At 41.2% G+C, this 19,121-nt stretch overlaps 1 long non-coding RNA gene across 1 annotated transcript in view; it reads left to right on the top strand.

Annotated features, from left to right (window-relative positions):
- Positions 1 to 3,161, top strand: part of LOC144089513 (uncharacterized) — a 34,413-nt gene extending 31,252 nt beyond the window's left edge. The window contains exon 3 of the long non-coding RNA XR_013305090.1: positions 3,048 to 3,161. This is a non-coding gene — a long non-coding RNA (uncharacterized LOC144089513). The remainder of the gene's footprint in view (positions 1 to 3,047) is intronic.
- Positions 3,162 to 19,121: the final 15,960 nt, after the last annotated feature.

Below are 19,121 nucleotides of genomic sequence, written 5' to 3'. Positions count from 1 at the left end.
AGATAAGAATCGCTTTTAAACCCGATTGCCTGTCAAAGAGGCGTCGACAGATGAAATAGTAAAAACTTTTTAGATTGAACTTCTTTCTCAACACGCATGTCAAATGTTACCGATTCCCCGCGTTGACCTCGAGCTAGCCAATAAGTCCAGATACGGAACGCTGTGCTTCTCTTTTTGACAAGCATTGCTTCCCACCAACATCAACCCTCGACCTCCGTTTGGAGCAAAGCTCCGCTCATCTGACAGCATACAAAGTCAAGGACCAACATCTGTCTTATTTTGATCACGGAAGAAACAACTTGGCACCCCCAGCATTCTGGCCGGCGTCCATATTCATACTTGAAACTCGGCTGGAAAAAAAATAACATTTTGGCTTCTCAAGATTCATAAAAAACGGGGCCACGCAGGCACAAACAGCTGTTTTGCGTTGCCCTCTCCTTGCACTGAGTCGTATTAATCAGCTCTGGGTTCACAGCGCTGATTTATGGAACTATCCTGCATGCGATTGACGGAGAAGAGAACGTAAATAGATTGCAGACGCCATCTGGGGTGTGAGTAATGTCCAACAGGCGATTGTTTGGCCAAAAGCTCCACTTTATTTGAATTATTTATTATGTCCAAGTTAGCATCCCGTAGTTCTGACTTGCATTTATCTGCTTTCCAATGCTTTCAAGGTCACGGATGAGCGGGGAAATTACAACACGGACTTCTCGCCAGTCAATCATAGCCAACAGGTTGGCCACTACTCACACTTGCGTTTACTTTTATGGCATATTCTAGTTTTTACTCCACCGGACATGCAAAAATCTGCTGGTAAAGGTTAACTTCTGTTTGTACTGTACACAGGAGGGGCTAATTCGGGGGTGTCAAAGTCATTTTGGACGTGGGCCACGTCGTTGTTGTTACGGTTTTATTCGGAGGGCAGATTTGCCTGTTGCGATTAATCTGCTCTCAGAAAAACTATCAATTCATTAGTCAAGTTATTATTTATAAACATTGGAATATGTGCAAATCCTCATGATGGATTTTTTGGGAAGTTCAAAAATTAATGTGCAGATGTTTTCTAAAATTATTTTTATTTTTTTAAATGCTTTGGGATGGGGAAAAAACTGAATGTTTATTTTTTTCCGATTTCAAATGTTTATTTGGAGTTTTTTTTATAGAAAAAGAACTCATGAAATATTTCCTCGTTTGTTTTTCATGTTGAAAAGAGGGCAAATATTTTTCTATTTACATTTAAAAATACAAATGAAAACCTATTGTATTTAGTAGCTTCAGATTTACAAAAATCTTTTGATTAAAAAAAATAACAGAAAATTTTAAATATTTTTAATTTAAAAAAACGTTTTTGAATATTTCACTAGAAAAAACTTCCTGTCTATCAATTCTTGGCAGACAATATTCATAACCCACCGAGACAAAAAATTTCCTGACATATTATCCCACCTCAAGTTCAAACCTCGTCGATCCAGAAACCACTTTTTCTGCGTTTTGTCTCCATACCATCAAAAGTAAACACTTTTGTTTCCTCTAGTGAAAGGAGTCGCAGTCATTGAGGCTGGGAACAGATACGCAACAAAACAATATTATCTTGGTCATCAGGTCAGTCAAATTGGACAAGACTGATGATGTGACTAAGAATATTTGACAGTGTGCATAAACTCCGCCAAATAATAGCACTTCTCTCCGTACGTGAGACAAAAGCTCGAATGAAATGGGATGGGATTGCGCAGTCCCAAGATTTGTTTTGGACTGTTCCTCAACCTAAACCATATGGAGCGCTATAATTTCTTGGCAGGCCGATGTGGCAAAGACCTGACCTCTTCCTGTGGTTCTTTTGTTCTGAGAGGGGCCGCGAGGTATCGGGGGATTAGGCTTATCATTGACACAGGATGCCAGCAGGAGTTCACCGTGCAAGAGGGGAAGTGACAGTGTGGCACTTGCTTGTTTTCATAGCGAATGAGGCGCTATTGTGACACACGGCTGTGCGAGCCGGTGAAAACAGGAACACTAATGACGTCCCCGAAGATTATCAAGCGGTTTCTTCTCCATTGCTGGGTAACGTCAGGCCCCTTTTTTTTTGTTGTTGTTATTTTCCGTCCCTTTGGCCTCACTCCGCGGCCTCTCCGAGGCCGGTCAAGACGCCACGGTGACATGTCGAGCGCTTTGAAGGAGACATCTCCTCGTGTATTGGTTTTTAGTGCGTGTGCTAAGGGGATGTGGTTGACAGGTCGGAGAGTCGATCATATCACCGTGACACAGGTGCGTTCCCCCCGCTTCTGAGCGAACGCGGTTTTGCTCTCGTGTCACGCAGCCCGAGCGAGCGTTTGAGTACACTGTGTGACAAACATGATGGCTGCAATGAGAATGCCACAACTGTACAACCAAACTTTCACTCTGAGGGCTACAGTACATTCCACAATATTAGATTAGGTTAGAATAGATAACTTAAAAAATTCACTGTCGCAGTAGCAAGAGGGTGAGAACACACATAATAAAATACATTTTAGATATAAATAGGTAATAAGTAAATAAATAAGCATGTTGCATGATATATATATATATATATATATATATATATATATATATATATATATATATATATATATATATATATATATATATATATATATATATATATATATATATATATATATATATATATATATACATACATATACACACACGTAGCTACATATACACATATACTATACAGATACATATATACATATACACATATACTATACAGATACATATATACATATACATATCCGTATACATACATACCCCCCCCCCACACACACACACATATGTGCCTTATTCTGGCTTGCCCTTTGCCCATTATTTCACCTGTTGTGGCCCATTCGTTGTTTGTTGACCAATCGGCTTCCTCTGGAGGCACCTACCTGTTGCTAATCATTTCGTGTCTGTGTATTTTGAGTGTTTCTCTTCCCAGTCCAGTTATTTTTCATACTCAGTCTTTTGCTTATACTTGTTTTTGGTTGTATACTTTGTTTTTGTGACATTTTCATTTACCTTGCCTCCAGGTTTGAACTTTGGTCCTTGTGACAGCAATGCTGATTTCAAGATGGTCCTAATGGGCACAAAGATCCAAATCCCAAGACTGGAACCAAGCCAACTGACGCAAAGAAGCTGAGGGCGCTAGTGAGTACTGCATTATTGTTACCTTTACTACTTGAGTGCAATATGTGAAGGTTACTGGGGTATAGTCCTGTTCTTCTGTTGTTTCAGTGTTAACATACAATATGTGGCCCAATCAATTTTAGAAAGACTTTTGCACATTGGCTGATGAAAAAAAAAGCTACTATTTAATTTAATTGTCATATTGCCCAACTACCCTATGCTCAAACATTCAGCACAATACATTGCAGTTTAGGTTCTGACACCAATAGTAAAACCATGTCACTTTGTACATTTGCAAACGTGCATTTCTTTAGTACCTGTACACATCTGCCCCGCTTGAGTCACCCTGATCACACAACCGAAAGAAAAAGCTTGGTCTTCTCTATTTAGCTTGGCACACAATACAAAAGGTTTACAAGTTTGAGATGCAAAGGTTAAAGTTGTAAACGTCCAGCAGCTCGAAAGTTCCCTGTGAACAAAAGCGTTACATCACACCCAAAAAAAAGTCCATTAGCTCATAAATCATAGTTGATTATGTTTGTCTTATGACTTGTCGCCACAAAAAACGGGGACCAGAGGTCAGAGCTGGTCAAACGTCTCCACCTCTGCCACCTTTTGAACTTTGATCCAACTAAACCCCCACTTCACCCACTCAATGCTCAGGCGTGGGGGTCAGAGGTTTGACCCCACCCACTCTGGCTCAATAGGCTAATGGCCTGCCACTGTCCCATGATGCCTCATTACAGCAATGGAGCGGCATGAAAAAAATATGGCACGATTCCATAAGGGGAATGACAAATATGTCAACTGAACAGCAAATAGGAAATGTCCCAGCATCCACATCTACATTTAAGTGCGGTATTTTACGCACTATAATGCGCACCATAGTATAAGACACACATTCAGTGAATGGCCTATCTTGGTATAAATCCAGTAGATGGAGCTGTTTTAAAGGGAAATTCATACAATGATTGACCAACCGTGATCCATATATAAAGATTATAAGACGTACTTCCGGCTTTTAGCTGCGCCTTATGGTGTGGAAAATATGGTGCTTAAAAGTTCTCTCTCTATATATATATTTTTTTATTTTTGATTATTATTTTTTTCACAAAGAAAAATATTATGCAAAATATAGCATATTTACCCGACATTTTGTAATGATTGGACAAGCATCCAATCAGAATTTGCCCTGCACATATTTCACTTCACGCTTGAACACGTCTTACCTACGTGTCATTTTCATATTACGCTTGATTTTTTGTCATGAATCGAACACCGGATAAATGACTCTGGGCTCGCGAGACAGGGATTGGTCTCGTGTTGGGAACAGACGACATAGTGAGAGGACGTAAACACAGTTTGTTTGTCATCGGCGTTGGCACGTAAACCACAGAATATCAAAACAAGGCCAACACTGCTTGGGCTGCTGTCGCTAACCCTTCTGTTGCAGAAGGAGAATTGTGTGCCTCTATGTTGAAAGGTCCTGTGATAGGGAACAATGCTTCCTCTTCATTTGGTCATGTGCTGTGTTTGTGGGCGTGCCTGCCTGCACGTGGGATTTTCTATCCAACTGTTTAGACGTGTGTCTTTGCATTTCTTGCGGTTCAGCCTGGTCACATGAAAACACTGTTAATGAGGGACTACTGTTCCCTAACATTAATAACATCTCCGCTCTATGCGCACTGGTACGACACGTGGAAGGTTCAGCGTGGTATCATGTGACTCAAGTCACACTTGAGTGGAGTGCACTTCTTTTGTATAGACGCAATCAATCACATATGGCCATCAGCAACATGGTGTGTACCATTAAAAGTGACGTCATTGGCTTTTTCTTTGGAAGGATGTTTGGTATAATTGCCACTCACAATCCAAATTTGGATTAAATCTATTAATTGTTTGCGGACTTATTGTTGCCTGCGGTACCAAATTGGCCAGAAGAGGGCATAGGTAGTTTGTTTTGAAGTTCTTTTAGACTTTTTTGTGAGACGTTAGCACAATATATAGTACTTTGGCTCCTCCTCTTGACGCTGATAAACAGAGGAACTATCCGTATGACCTGTCAAAGAATAGAAATAAATATAAAATCTTGAAAATCCAACCAATTGCCATCTTCTCTGTAATCCAACTTCCTTATTTTCTTTCCCATATCCCAGATTGCTTTGTGTTGATGAAACAGGGACTTTGATGATTCCCTTTTTAATTTCTTATTATCTGAAGAAAGGCAACCTGTTTAATATTTCATACTTATTTCCATCTTTTGTAAATTTTACCACTTTATATGGACTCCATGCTTTGTTTAATTTGCTAATTATTTGGAGACTCCAACATTTTCCTTTGATGGTCCAACGCCAAGGTTGCAGTGCATCATTTAATTAAAATGAGCAACTACGGCAATATGTAAATGGCTTGGACTCCCTAATTATGTCCAAGCCTATTAAAAACAGACTTTTTGTTTCATGTCAATCTTTTGTCCTTCCCCAACAATGTTCATTCATCTCCCACGCCGCTCATCCTCACCAGGGTCATAGGGCACCACAACATCAATTGAAATTAGTTCCATTTTCAGGAGAGATTAAATGGAAAAATTAATGACATATAATCATTTAATCACCGGTTTTTTTAATTCCCTTGACAGCATGTGTGAAAAGTTTTAATTGCTAGCCATGTTGGCTCACAAATACACATGTGCTCACCAGGATGTGCAGACAGTGGAGGAGACTTTATTGCACCGGTTAGTAATCACTGTCCCATTAGGAGGTTTTGCCAATGGGTCCTATTTTAAAAAGGCCTAATCCCCCCTCCCAGCGGGGGGGCTATTGTTGGCCGCTACCCAGCGCCCAGGTGAATCATTGCAGGAAGTGAAGTGGATGTTATTGGTGTGTCTGACTCACAGTCTCTTATTGGAAAGTGGCCAGCTGAGAGCATTTGGCAGCGCCTGTGGAGCCTTTGTGTCAAAACTTTCTTTAGCCAGTAAAACCCAAGGCACAAGTGGACTTGAGTGCCTTTAGTGTTTCATGTGCATTTACAGCAAGCAGATGAAGACAGATCTTCAAATTTGAGTCACTTTGGGAAAACAAAGCGTCTCGGCCTTTTTTGTCTTGTCTGCTCCTACGGTGCCTAATTAGAGAGTTTCATTAAAACCACCAGCATGACTCAAGAGTAGCCATCCCGTCTCGTCCCGTCTCGGCTCGTCCCCGACGTCTTAAATTGCCCTGCCTCGCCCATTTGATGTTACACTCTAACTGCTATGTGGTCACATGATGAGGATTAACCACAATCGATGAAGAACATGGAGGTTTTGACCTAAAAAAAATTATAAGAAAAAAAGTGGTTGGAAGGTTTATAGTTATTTGAAACTGATGCAACAAAACATTTGCAAGGCTATGAGATGTGATGCTGTGGATTTTTTTTTTAATACAAAAGAAATTCACTCGTGTCCATGCGTGTGACAATGTATTGAAATTGTGATATATCACGATTAGTTTCCCCAAAAAGGTTATCCAGGTGCTCTTGCCCATAATAGATTTATTGTTTTTAAAATTGGATTGGATTGGGTAACTTTATTCATCCTGTATTTGGGAAATTTCTTTGTCATAGTAGCAAGAGGGTGAGAATGCAGATATAGGAAAGGCATTTTAGGTAATAAGCAAGTTAGTAAATAAAAAAAAAATACATAAATAAATATATAAGTAAATAAAAAAAACATAAATAAATATATAAGTAAATAAAAAAAATAAAAAATACATAAATAAATATATAAGTAAATAAATAAATAAGCGTGTTGCTAAAATATATATTTACATTGCTTAAAAGAAATTGGAAGAAGAGGTTGCTAGCAAAATGTTTTACTTGAAAATTGATTGTTTAATTGACTCATTAGCTGCCATTGATGGCGTTAGACATCCAATAGGTGTAAAAAAATATATATTTTACAGTAATCATCAGTATACATCTAATCATTTTCATAAGGAGAGCTGGCCTTCACAACATATCCTCATTGGCTGGTCACAGCAACATATTTAACTCACATCTGTGTGACAGAGCACACGTTCCTGTCAAGGAAAGTGTCGGTACTAAAGTGAGGGTGTGTAAAATCAGAACACAAAACAAGGGGATTAAAGAAGGAGGGTGTCTATCAAAGACACGTGTTTGGGACACGGCCCATTTCAGTAAAAGCTTTTAATAATAAGAGAGAAGTGACAAAGAATTAAAGAAAATGTATAAGGACTGCTAAGTGGGGGTGGTGGGCTCTTGGCAGGCTTCAATTCATGGGGATGTGGAAATAAACTTTAAATGTCCCAAGCTGTTTTATAGTGCTGTTTACTATGAAGCAGGTGCACCACGATGAAAATCTCTTCGTACTTGTAAAAGCTCATCAGAATTAGAAACAGAGCCATGCTGTAAATTAGAGTTAAAGAGTTAAGTGTGTTTATTGTGAAATTTTTAGCGGATTCCTCAAAAATGTCTATATATGAATAGCATTTGATGTAAAACAATGAAGCCAAAATGGATGCCTATCGCCGTCAATAGTAGCCAATGAATTAAATAACTTCAATATAAATCTATCCATATATATGATTAAAAAACCTGATCATTTTGTACCTGATTTCAATTGTTATTTTTTTTTGTATAAGTGAAAGATTTCAAGTTGCCTCTTGCACACTTTGATTTTTCATTTAGAGAGGAAAAGTTTGGACACCCCTGACCTACAATGATAAAAGCTCTAGCAAAATGAGGTGGGGGTAAAGGGGTCCACAGGTGTCGAGCCTTAAGCCTGGGGGAGGAGTGTTTAAGGAGGGGAATGTAAGAGCTGGGGCAGTGGAGGGGGGAATGGGAGGGTCTTCAAGTCGACGCATTGGGAAAACAGGCTGCTGTCGATTTGCCTGTTTTGTTCATTTGTGCCGAGGATAGCCAAGACGCACTAAATGGGACAGACTTTGCATTTTTATACGTCCACATAAAGGGACGACATGTTTTACGAAGGCACGTTAGTCATAACACATGCTTGTTTGAGTTGAGATAAATGTGCTTTAAGAGACTTTTCAAAACACGTGGAAGCCAGCATGGGGAACAATTCATTACCGCAGAAAATCTTGTACACAACTGTACTGTACAAGACTTTGCAAGTTGCAGGCAAACAAAAAAAGATTTGGAGTAAAATAACATAACTCGAGCAAACAAAGTCATGTGAAACAACACTAACAGTTTTTTTTGCGTTCCCAATGTTTGACACAAACTATTCATATGAAGTCTATAAATAAATAACGCAAAACTAGAATCAAATTACTTTCAGGGCCACAGGAAATCTAGCTGACCAATGAGGATGCAGTCCCCATTAAGCCCGTCCACCTGTGATGTTTATGTCAAAAATTTTAAATGTTACATATTGAGAGCAAAGGTCTAGAACGCAAAAAAAATTCTAACAACTTTGTTCCATTATTTTGCTTCAATTCTTATATTTTGGGATGCAAGTTTACTTTGATGCCAGTTTTTTTTTAACCGTTTTGGACACAAATCTGATTCCATAGTTTAATAGTTATGCATTCATGCACTCTTTTTAAAAACTGAGAGGGCAAGGAGAGTAAGAAGGGGAAAAAAACCACATCAGCATATTGTATTTGCTCAGCAGAATTTAATATGCGCGAGCTGGAGGTGCTTTTCTTCAGGGGCCGAATCCCTTGAGACACATCCATCTCTGGGAGATGGTTGAGAGGACAAAAAGAGGGGGTTGGGGGATGAAGTAGGGGAGTGTTTTGCCCCCAAGGCCCAGTCCAGGCTGGCTAAACACACATACACACACACACACACACACACAAGCATGATGGCGCAAAGCAGATATCAACAGTTGCGACACACACAAGACGTACGCACAGATGCACTTATTCACACATGCGGCCCTCAGACAGAGACCGCCTTGTCTCACAACAAATACAGACTTGGTCAAACAGAGGGGGGGAGGGAGTCTAGGGAGGAGTTTGAAAAGGATTGGATTTGGGGCGGGGGGTTAACACAGGGAAAAAGACGTACTCTCAAATGGACTTAAGAGTAGGGACGTACCCATGGCGTATTTTTTGCATGCGACTCGAGACCGAGTCACGCCATTTTGGGGACCTGTCGATACCGAGTCCCGATCCCATCCCGGTAATAAATCAAAGTATAAAGTTATCCCAAATTAAAGTCACTTTTTGCCACATAAGTTGCCATTAAAGTCTGATAGACGTCAAATAGGTTGGCTGTCTACTAGTGATAATGTTCGTTCATTCGCTACTAACCGTCCCAATTTAAATGCATTGGAACTCTACTTATAATAAACTCATTTAAATTTTCAGCAAAAGGATCATTGGATTGGACGCCTATTATCTTCAATGGCACTGAAAGTTTTAACATGCGGCTCTGTAGCCAATAATTTGCAGACCCCTGCTCGACATCTTTAAGCAAGGGTGTGAAACTCGGGTTGGTTTGTGGGCCACATTAACGTCAATGCCATTTCATGTGGGCCGGACCATTTTAGATCTAATATCTAGATTTTTTTTGATTTTTCTAAATTGGATTAAAAGAACTTGATCAAAAGCCCTAAATAGTCAGTTTTTATAGATCTAAAACAATGTTTATTTGAGCTTTTTTTTCTTATTAATGGAAATGTCTTTTAATTATGTTTTTTTATAAGTGGAAAAAGGTAAATATTTGTATATTTATTTTTAGATTTTACAAAATGCTTTTTGAACTAAAAACAAAGAAAAAAATGTATTAAAAAATTACAATGATTGTTTTTTAAAAAGGGAAAAATCTGGAAATGTAATGTACATCTATAACCATTTACATTTGATCCTAAAACAGAAAGTTGGCACTCATGATTTACTTTCTCGGGCCGCACAAAATGATGTAGCGGGCCAGATTTGGCCCCCGGGCCGCCATTTTGACACCTGTGATCTAGAGCAATGTTTATTTGAGCTTTTTTGTCTTAGTAATGGAAAATTGGTTTTAATCCTGTTTTTCATTTCAAATGGAAACAAAATATATATTTTTAATTATGTTCAATATTAAAGTGGAAAACGGAAAATATCTATATATTTATTTTTAGATCTTACAAAATGCACTTTGAACAGAAAAAAAAAATTGGATTGTAAATATTGCAATGATTGATTTTAAAAAGGGGAAAATTAGTAAATGTACATCATCTATAATCATTTGATTGAGCTTTTTTTTCTTAGTAATGGAAACTTTCTTTTAATCATGTTTTTCATTTCAAATGGAAATTGAATTGTACTATGCATACAAGTGAACTAATATCCAGCTTTTACATACAGTTTTCTCAAGGGGGAAACCAAATTACTCATAAGTGTAATTAAGGAAACCCGTGTTTTGGTTAGCCGCTATATGAGGACATGTCATCACTGCAGGGACAATCCCGTCGAGAGTCGACCAAGTTAAACTACCCTGCTTAGCTCATTTCCGGTTAGTGGAGCAAGCAATGAGCGATGATGGGTTCCAATGCTGTTCATTCTCCTCTTGATACGGTGGTCACGCAGCCCTCTAATTGGGCAATCAGCGAGAGCAGACCGACGCACGCTATAACAAATAAATGTTCTCCGTAGTGATTACTGTATCTGCCGATGGAATTATGGACTTTTGAGGTTTGGGTTTGGAATCTCGCAGGTTCTCTCTGGGAGTGCGTGGGTTTTCTCAAAGTAGTCCAGTTTTCTTGCACTTTATTAGGGTCATCAAGGCGGGGAAATTGTGTCAATGGGTGTGTGAATGCGTATTTGGAGATAAGAAATGTGTTATTGGCTATCTTGGCTGAAATATTGACCATTGTACATTATATTAATAGATATAAATCACAGTACAATTTATGTTTTGGCTCTAGAACACGTGTCAAAGTGGCGGCCCGGGGGCCAAATCTGGCCCGCCGCATCATTTTGCGTGGCCCTGGAAAGTAAATCATGAGTGGTGACTTTCTGTTTTAGGATCAAATTAAAATGAAGAGTATAGATGTATATTAAATTTCCTGATTTTCCCCCTTTTAAATCAATAATTGTCATTTTTTAATCCATTTTTTCTGTGTTTTTAGTTCAAAAATCATTTTGTGAAATCTAAAAATATAGAAAAGCTAAAATAAACATTGTTTTAGATATATAAAAAACTGAATATTCAGGAATTTTAATCCAGTTCTTTTAATCCATTTATAAAAAAATATATCTAAATATTATATCTAAAATGGTCCGGCACACGTGAAATCAAGTTGACGTCAAAGCGGCCCGCGAACAAACCCGAGTCTGACACCCCTGCTCTAGAATATTAATTTGACGTTGATGGTGCGCAATACCTTGTTTAAAATAAATAAATGTTTTGAACCTGGTGGCCCGGTGGTGGAGTGGTTAGCGCCGCAGTTCTATAAGGCCGGGGGTTCAATCCCAGATTGGTCCTCACTGTTTGGAGTTTGCAGGCTCTCCCTGTTTTTTCTACTTACTCCTCCCACATCCCTAAAACATGCATGGTAGGGTGGTTAAACACTAAATTATCCCCAAGTATGAGTGTGTATGTTTGTCTCCTCGTGCCCTGTGATTGGCTGGCCACCAGTTCAGGGTGTCTCCCGGCTGGTGCCCCTAGTTAGCTTGCATTGGCCCCAGTATCCCCCACGACCCCTGTTTGTGTGGTTTGGAACCTGAATGAATGTTCCAAACCATGTAATTATTTACAAAATGTACAATTTAAGAAACCTTCCATCTACAAATTGAACCTAAACAAAACAATTTTCTGCCAAGGTAAGTATATCGAAGCTTCCCTCCCGCCTCAGAAGCAACTCCAAAAAAATTCTCCCCACTTGGACCCTGCCCACATCAGAGGCCAAAAAATAAACCCAATCCTCTGCCATTGTGCAAATTGCTAGCTGGATCGAATTCAAAACTCCTGCTGCCCGGCTGACGATACCCATGACCAAACTCGTTATACACTTACCCAATTACCAAGCGTAGTAAGTCGGAGGGCAACGGGACCCTCACGCACTCACGGACACGGCCCGGTTTACGGGGACTGGACGGGGGTCGTCCTCTGCCAAAGGATATTGACAAAGTGCATCAAGTTTACATCCGGGCTTGGCTGCCACCCAACTGATGCAGGTGCCGCATGAGATCAGCGACCAAAGTTGTTCAGCCCCCCCAGTCCCCCCAAACCACCGCCCCCCCCAGGCCGAGCCGTATCGCTGTCCGGCTACTGTGAGGCTCCGCAACAGGTGCAGTAAGGTTAGGCCGCAGGCATCAACACGCAAGGAAACAGACTGTTATTGTGGCCCTTCCTTCCATCATCTCCTCTTTTTTTTTTTTTTCAACGCCATCCCACCCGCCGTCGTTTCTCTTCCCAGCAGCCCCGGGGAGCAATGGAGAGTCCGACCTGGACGTGTAACCTGAGCGCAACTCTTGTGTATCGTGCGAGGATGTTGAAAAGAGGAGGGAAAAGTGGAGGATTTGTTACACATGGGCAGTTTGGCAGCGTCCGTCAGCGAGCGAGCGGATCGTAAATTCCGTCAATAAATTTGAAGACTGGCTTAATGGTAAAATACACACTGCTAGCTTCTATTGCAGCGATTAAACGATAAATACATTGAGTCAAAATAAATTGGATATCTATTGCTGTTAATGGCAGCCAATGACTCAATACTTGCCGGTCTTTTGGTCGCCCGGAAGGTTATTGATAATTACCATTTAAATTGTTGCTCAAATTCCCTAAATACAAACTCCAAATTATTATTTAGTCATACTTAATGCCCTATTAATTATTAGGCTAAAGAAAAGCTCCAAATTTCCCGGACTTTTATTGTTTTTTGTTGGAGAACTTGTTAAGACCCTGACAGATGTACCTTCTTAAAGGGACAACGCATGTACATACAAACTCTTATACACTCACATGTCGGCTCAGTGAAACTGCTCATGGCCATTGTTGGCTTTTATTGATGCGTAGACCGTGTTGTTTTACCTTGTTTGGTCGCCGGTCTTTTGGTCGCCCGTTGTTTGGGTCCGGGCGACCAAAAGACCGGCGACCAAACGACCGCACACGGTGGAATATTGAGGCCTCAATATTCCACAATAATACTTTTCCTAAAAACCACTAAAAGTGGAAGAATTTCAAGTCGACCCTCGGAAAACAAAGATTTAGTCATCATTTCATCTTCTATTGCTACCAATGTGCAGGCAATGTTTCATAAATCTGATCCATCTGTAGATTATGTTTCAATTAAAGAAGCTGAACAAGGTAGAGTCGCTGTTTTTCTACCGTATGTGTGCGCGCGCGCTCAGGAAAACTTTGACCACATTTCATGACGAGAAACCCAGATGTGTGTGTCGGCTGCCAGGATGTGTTCCCAATGAGGGTCTTCAGCTGCGTATGACAGCGTTCTTGGCCCAAGTCAGACGCACAAATAACGCCTCGGGCCGAGCTTAGCGTTCGGCGGATTTTTATTGTGTCTTTCTCCCAGCACTTTTCCTCACTCCCTTTGTCTCACTCTCGTTTTCTTTTTTTTTCACTCTCCCGCGTGTGTCGCCTCTCATCGCGGCGTCCGATCGTGTTTCAGAACCTCACTTTGCCCCGCCTATCGTGGCGTCGACTCACGGTGGCTCCGACCGGTATCTTTTGGTCGGAGGCCGCGAGGAGTCGGCTCCAGCGAGTCTGACCCCGTACCAACTTTGACATCGGCTCGCACACGCATGCAGCCAACATGGCGGCCTTGGCTTGTTGACTGTCAACTTTGAAATTAGTCTACAATGACTTTGAAAAAGTGTTTCCTAGACAGAATCAAATTAGTCGTGTTGTTGATAGTCAGTATTTTGCCAGCAGTTGTGCGTGCAATTTAACCAACTCTGTTTGGCACACCTGCTGAAAAATATAATCATAACATCCCTAATATACATATTTCCATAAGATTGCTAGAGAATCCCAAGAAAATCTGAAATGAGTGTAGAATAACTTTGAAAAAGTTTCCTAGACAGAATCAAATGAATCATGTTGTCGATAGTCAATGTTTTGCCAGCCTAACATAGTTGAGTGTGCAATTTTACCAACACCTGCAGAAAAATCGCACACCCCTAAGATATATATACATAAGATTTGCAGAGAATATCGGGAAAATCTGAAAATCACCTCACTAAAACACCGGTACATTGATTTATTGTCTCTGAGTACCATTGTTTTGACTTTGACTTGCAGCATGACCATGCAACCCAACCGGTGTCTTGATAGTTGTGCCGTTCTGCCCCCTATGTAGAAAAATATGTCATTGCAGCTCATGGTTTAGTCAATTGCATTTCTTCACCAACTGAAATTTGTTATTTACAAGCATTTTTTGATTTTATTTTGTATGTGAAGTGGCTTCTCTCGGCTGATTGTCTGATTATTTCCCCCTTAAGGCTGAAAGCAATATGATGGTTTCCTGTTGTCATTGGACAGCAACGCAACATGATCTTCAGCAGATTAGATCATTGTTGGGGGGGAGGTGGGGGTCCATGCAGTGTAAAGCAATCCAAGCTTCTTTCTTGCAAGTGACCTCAGCCAGACAGGTCAGTTGTCATGGCTGTTTTTTAGGGGGGGTGCGCCCAATCTGAATCACATTAGACGCAAGTGATGCGCCGCCGTCTAGACAAAGCGCAGAGCCCTTTCCGAGTATTGTTTGTTATTGCTTGGAGAGAAAAACAGGAAGAGAGTGTGACCAAAACCCGGTAAAAATCCCGAGTCGATGAGGAATAAAGGCTTCCTTCCTTCAAATGTTTATTGCCATGTGATATGGCTTGCCAACACAAAGAATCAGTGCAGGACTTTTTATTTTTTTGGGCTTTTCCTCTTCTGTGTCCAAGTGGTTTTTACTGAGGTGCACTTGCTCTTTATGACCACTTGATGGGAGCAGTTTATCATAAGAAAAAACAATGCTTCTGTCTAGTTAGGTATCACCAATTTAGTTTTATGGAGGAATCTGTTTTGGTAGTTATTTGAATTTAAAATTATAATTTCATTTGTTTCATATAGTCTTTATTTTGTTCATCAAGCCTTGTCAATAATGGATAAAAGCAGGTTTAGAAAATGGAATTCTCATTCAGTTCCATCATAGCAACAGGTATAAAGCAGGGGTGTCCACATTTTTTTTCCGAGGGCTGTTTTCAGAAAAATCAAAAGGCCTAATTGAAATCCTTCCATTTTTATTTGTTAAATAGACAATCGGAATTAGCTTTAGAAAAAAAACAAGATTGGGTTTTAAAATGTATTTTAAATATGAATCCAGTGATTGCCATTGATGATGATAGACATGCAATTCATTTCCATCTGAATTGGATTAGACAAGAAAAATGGAGTGTATATATAGATTTATTTACATTACTGAAGTAAACTAACCTGTGAAAAGAAAAAAATGTCAGTTGTTGGCAACTGACAAGATAAATCTTTATCAAATTGGACAAATTTTGTAAATACATTGATGTAAAAAAAAAAAAAAAAAATCCTAATTTCCTACAATTATTGTAAATAATAGAGAGGCCCCCATTTGGACCCGTATCTACTTTCCTTTACCACCCCCCGCAAGCACACACACGGCGCTTGACGAACGATGTCAATTCCCTGTCGGTATCCGTCAAGGCGAACGATCTCAAGCGTTTGAAACATTCCTGCCGCCGCCAGACCTTCTTCCCTTCATAAAAAACAGGGGTGAATCCCCGTCCCAGACATAAAATTAAGCAAGAATCAATTTCCCCGAGCAAGGTGGTTGTTTCAAAATGGCGCTTGAGTCAGCGGCACTGTAATTATGTCGCGTTTACAGGTAAAACACAGGTTGTGGAATTCTTCTAGCAGCTGGAGGTCCACCTGTAAATGTGGAACCTTTAACCGAGAAACATTTCGCCCCAAGCCAACCCATCCCGCTACCATCATCCATGTGCAAACAGGACCGAATTCATCTTAGTGAACTACACTCATGTAAAAGAAAACCAGTAAATATCTACGTATCTGTGAGCTTCGTTTAAAGTCGACACACATGCTTCACTTTGACGGACCAGATCCAGCCCCCGGGTCGCCATTTTGACACCGGCGCTGGAGACCAGACCCCATAGCGCTCCGGTGAGCTCAATAACATAACCATCCCATTTGTTGAAGAGGAATTCATAAATACGAAGCAGCCGGTGTGGCAGTCGGGGTCAAGAGGTCTCCACGCTTCCAGTCCACGGAGGAATTTCCTCTCATCACAAAAAAATGAGCAGATTGAAAGCAACACATTAAAATGGGATGAGCTAAAGAAGGTCTCACTAACTGCTTATCTCATCGCTCTGCTTCTTAATCTCTTCCTTCACCTTGGTGTTTGCCTGCTGACCACCAACAGGCCTATAGGCTTCAGGCTCCTATAATGAGCTTTTTCCTGTTTTACTTTGAAATGTCTTACTTTATTTGACTGTTTAACTTCCTGCCTTTGTGCCTATTCCACTTTGCGTGCAGACAAAGTGAGGATTTGAACTTCCTCACTTCAACAACAGCATCATTTTCTCTTATTTAAATTCGACCCACGCCCCCCTGGTTGGAAGTTTGAAACCATAGGGCACAAAATGAATATACATTGATTTCTTTTCCGAACCTCTTATCTTCATAAAGGTGGCGGGGGTTGCTGGAGCCTATCCCAGCTGATGGGAATTGGTGGCCAGCCAATCACAAGGCACAAGAAGACAACCTATCAATCAATCATTCATACCTTGTGACAATTTAAAGTCTTCAACTAGCCTACCTTGCATGTTTTTGGGATGGAGGAGGAAACCAGAGTACCCAAAGAAAACCCACGCAAGCCTGGAGAGAACATGCAAACTCCACAGTGAGGACCCACCTGGGATTGAACCCTTGACCCCCAGAACTGTTTTGCATAGCTTTATTCAAATTGGGAAAGGGAAAAAATACATTTTTTGAGGTGCCAGATCAGAAGATCCATAAAATTGGGTGATTTGGACTTGAATGCAAAAATAGATTAGCAGGACATCCTTACACTGCATTAATGCTCCATGTAATCTTTAACACTGATGAAGAAAATAGCTCTGGAAACAGGTTGAATAGCTGTACTTGGAAAGGCGTATAATCAGACTCCAAATCCCTGCCGACCGACCGACCACCGCAGGCTGACACTTGCTGATTCGACCATGGCAATTGTAATCAGGTGTGGTGAAGACCGCCCACTTAACAGGCCCTCAACACGTCACTGTTCACTCCACATTCAGCCAAGTGTCGCCGTGCCGCCGCCAGCGAGTCCGGCAACACCCTGTCACCCGCGCCCCGAAACACCTCCTCGACACTAGCGCGATGCCTCCACGCCATCGGGGCGGACCGCGACCCGGCGGTCGCTCGCCGCGGGGCTGAGATGTCAGTAGAAGAGGCGGGGTCACGTCATAGGGTCGGAGCCACCAATGCGGACGACCTGAAGCCGTTTTCACAAGGCCGGATCACATGGAGCGAGTGAACCTGGCGAGTGAACCTGGCGCCCTCGCTCGCGCCGCTTTGCTCCTGCCAGTGTTGTGTGACTCACAACACCATTAGCACATGCACACTACAGTTATTCAGAACACGCAAACGCCCCGCTCGACCCCACCTTTCCCCTCTTGGAACGCTTGGCCCCAGTCTGAATCGCCTCTGTGAAGAGGACGCTTGTTTTGGGTGAAGCCCGTCAAACGGACGCCAATCAGGTTTTAATCAAGTCGTCGTATTGTGGGCCTTTTGACAAACATGAAGAGTGAGGGAAAAGAGGGATACAAGGGGAACCAGGGGAACTGTGACCTTTATGCCAGCTAAACATTCTCTTACATTAGCCAGCTGGCCCCTATCGGCCAGGCGAGGAGGTCATGTAGGTCAGACTGGAAACGGAGAATCTCCAAGTTGGTCGGTCAGAGAAAGAGTTGACGTGAGGAAGGAGGTTGAGAGTTGTGGTTGTGTAGCAAAGGAGGTGTTAGATGAGTGCCATCGGCCATGTTTTCCTGGATCTTGTATTGGTTTTGGAATGGATTTGTCTACAGTCATTTGCATGACTTTGATAAACAACAACAAATCCTGGGTTCTGATATATTCATTCATTTTTAGAACCGTTTATCCTCATGAGGAATGTGGGGGGTGCTGGAGCCCATCCCAGTTGACTTCGGGCTGCAAGTGTCGGACACCCACAGTGAGGACCCACCTGGAATTGAACCCAGAACTGTGAGGCCAATGGGCTAACCACTCATATGCCTGGTTTCAATATATACTTTACTAAATAATTGTTAGATTCATGGCACAATTTCATAACTGTAATGGGAAATACAGCATAAAATAAAATGTGTTCCAAGTGTAGACTTGTGATAGGCCTAATTCATTCCTTCATAAAATTTAATCTAATCTAATATTCAGTACATTTTATTGTCAGAAGGGTTGGAGGTCTGCTGGAGCCCAGCCAATTATGGCAAGGGGGCGAGGGCACCCTGATTTGGTTGCTGGACTATCACAGGGCTGCTAGAGCCTATCCAATTATGACAAGGGGGCGGGGACACTCTGATTTGGTTTCCAGCCAATCGCATGGCACAGGTAGACGATCACCTGGTCAACACTAATGACTATTTACTGTGGTAAACTAACCTAGCATGTATGTTTTGGAGGATATGGGAGGAAACCAGAGTACCCAGGAAAAACCTGCACAACCATTGGAAGAATATCCAAACAGCAGGGATTGAACCCTCGATCACAGAACTGCGAGCCGGCTATGGTCCCCCACTGTTCCACCCCGAAAAATATCTGAAATTAAAAAGAATGGTTAGTCATTTAATGTGTCAAAAAATAAAATAGACCAAACATAAAACATTCAGTTTCTTAAATTATTTTGGGATTGAACACTCGATTTAACTCAGTCCCACTTAAGTACAGCGTGTATGTGCTTTTGCTACTGGTGTTTATTTCCTTAGCTCCTGAGTTCAGTGAAAGTTCCCGTCGAGCGTCACATTGCG

This window comes from Stigmatopora argus, chromosome 15 (assembly GCF_051989625.1).
Source record: "Stigmatopora argus isolate UIUO_Sarg chromosome 15, RoL_Sarg_1.0, whole genome shotgun sequence".
Lineage (NCBI taxonomy): Eukaryota > Metazoa > Chordata > Actinopteri > Syngnathiformes > Syngnathidae > Stigmatopora > Stigmatopora argus.
The sequence above is the reverse complement of the archived record's forward strand: the minus strand, read 5'-3'. Positions and strand labels throughout refer to the sequence as shown.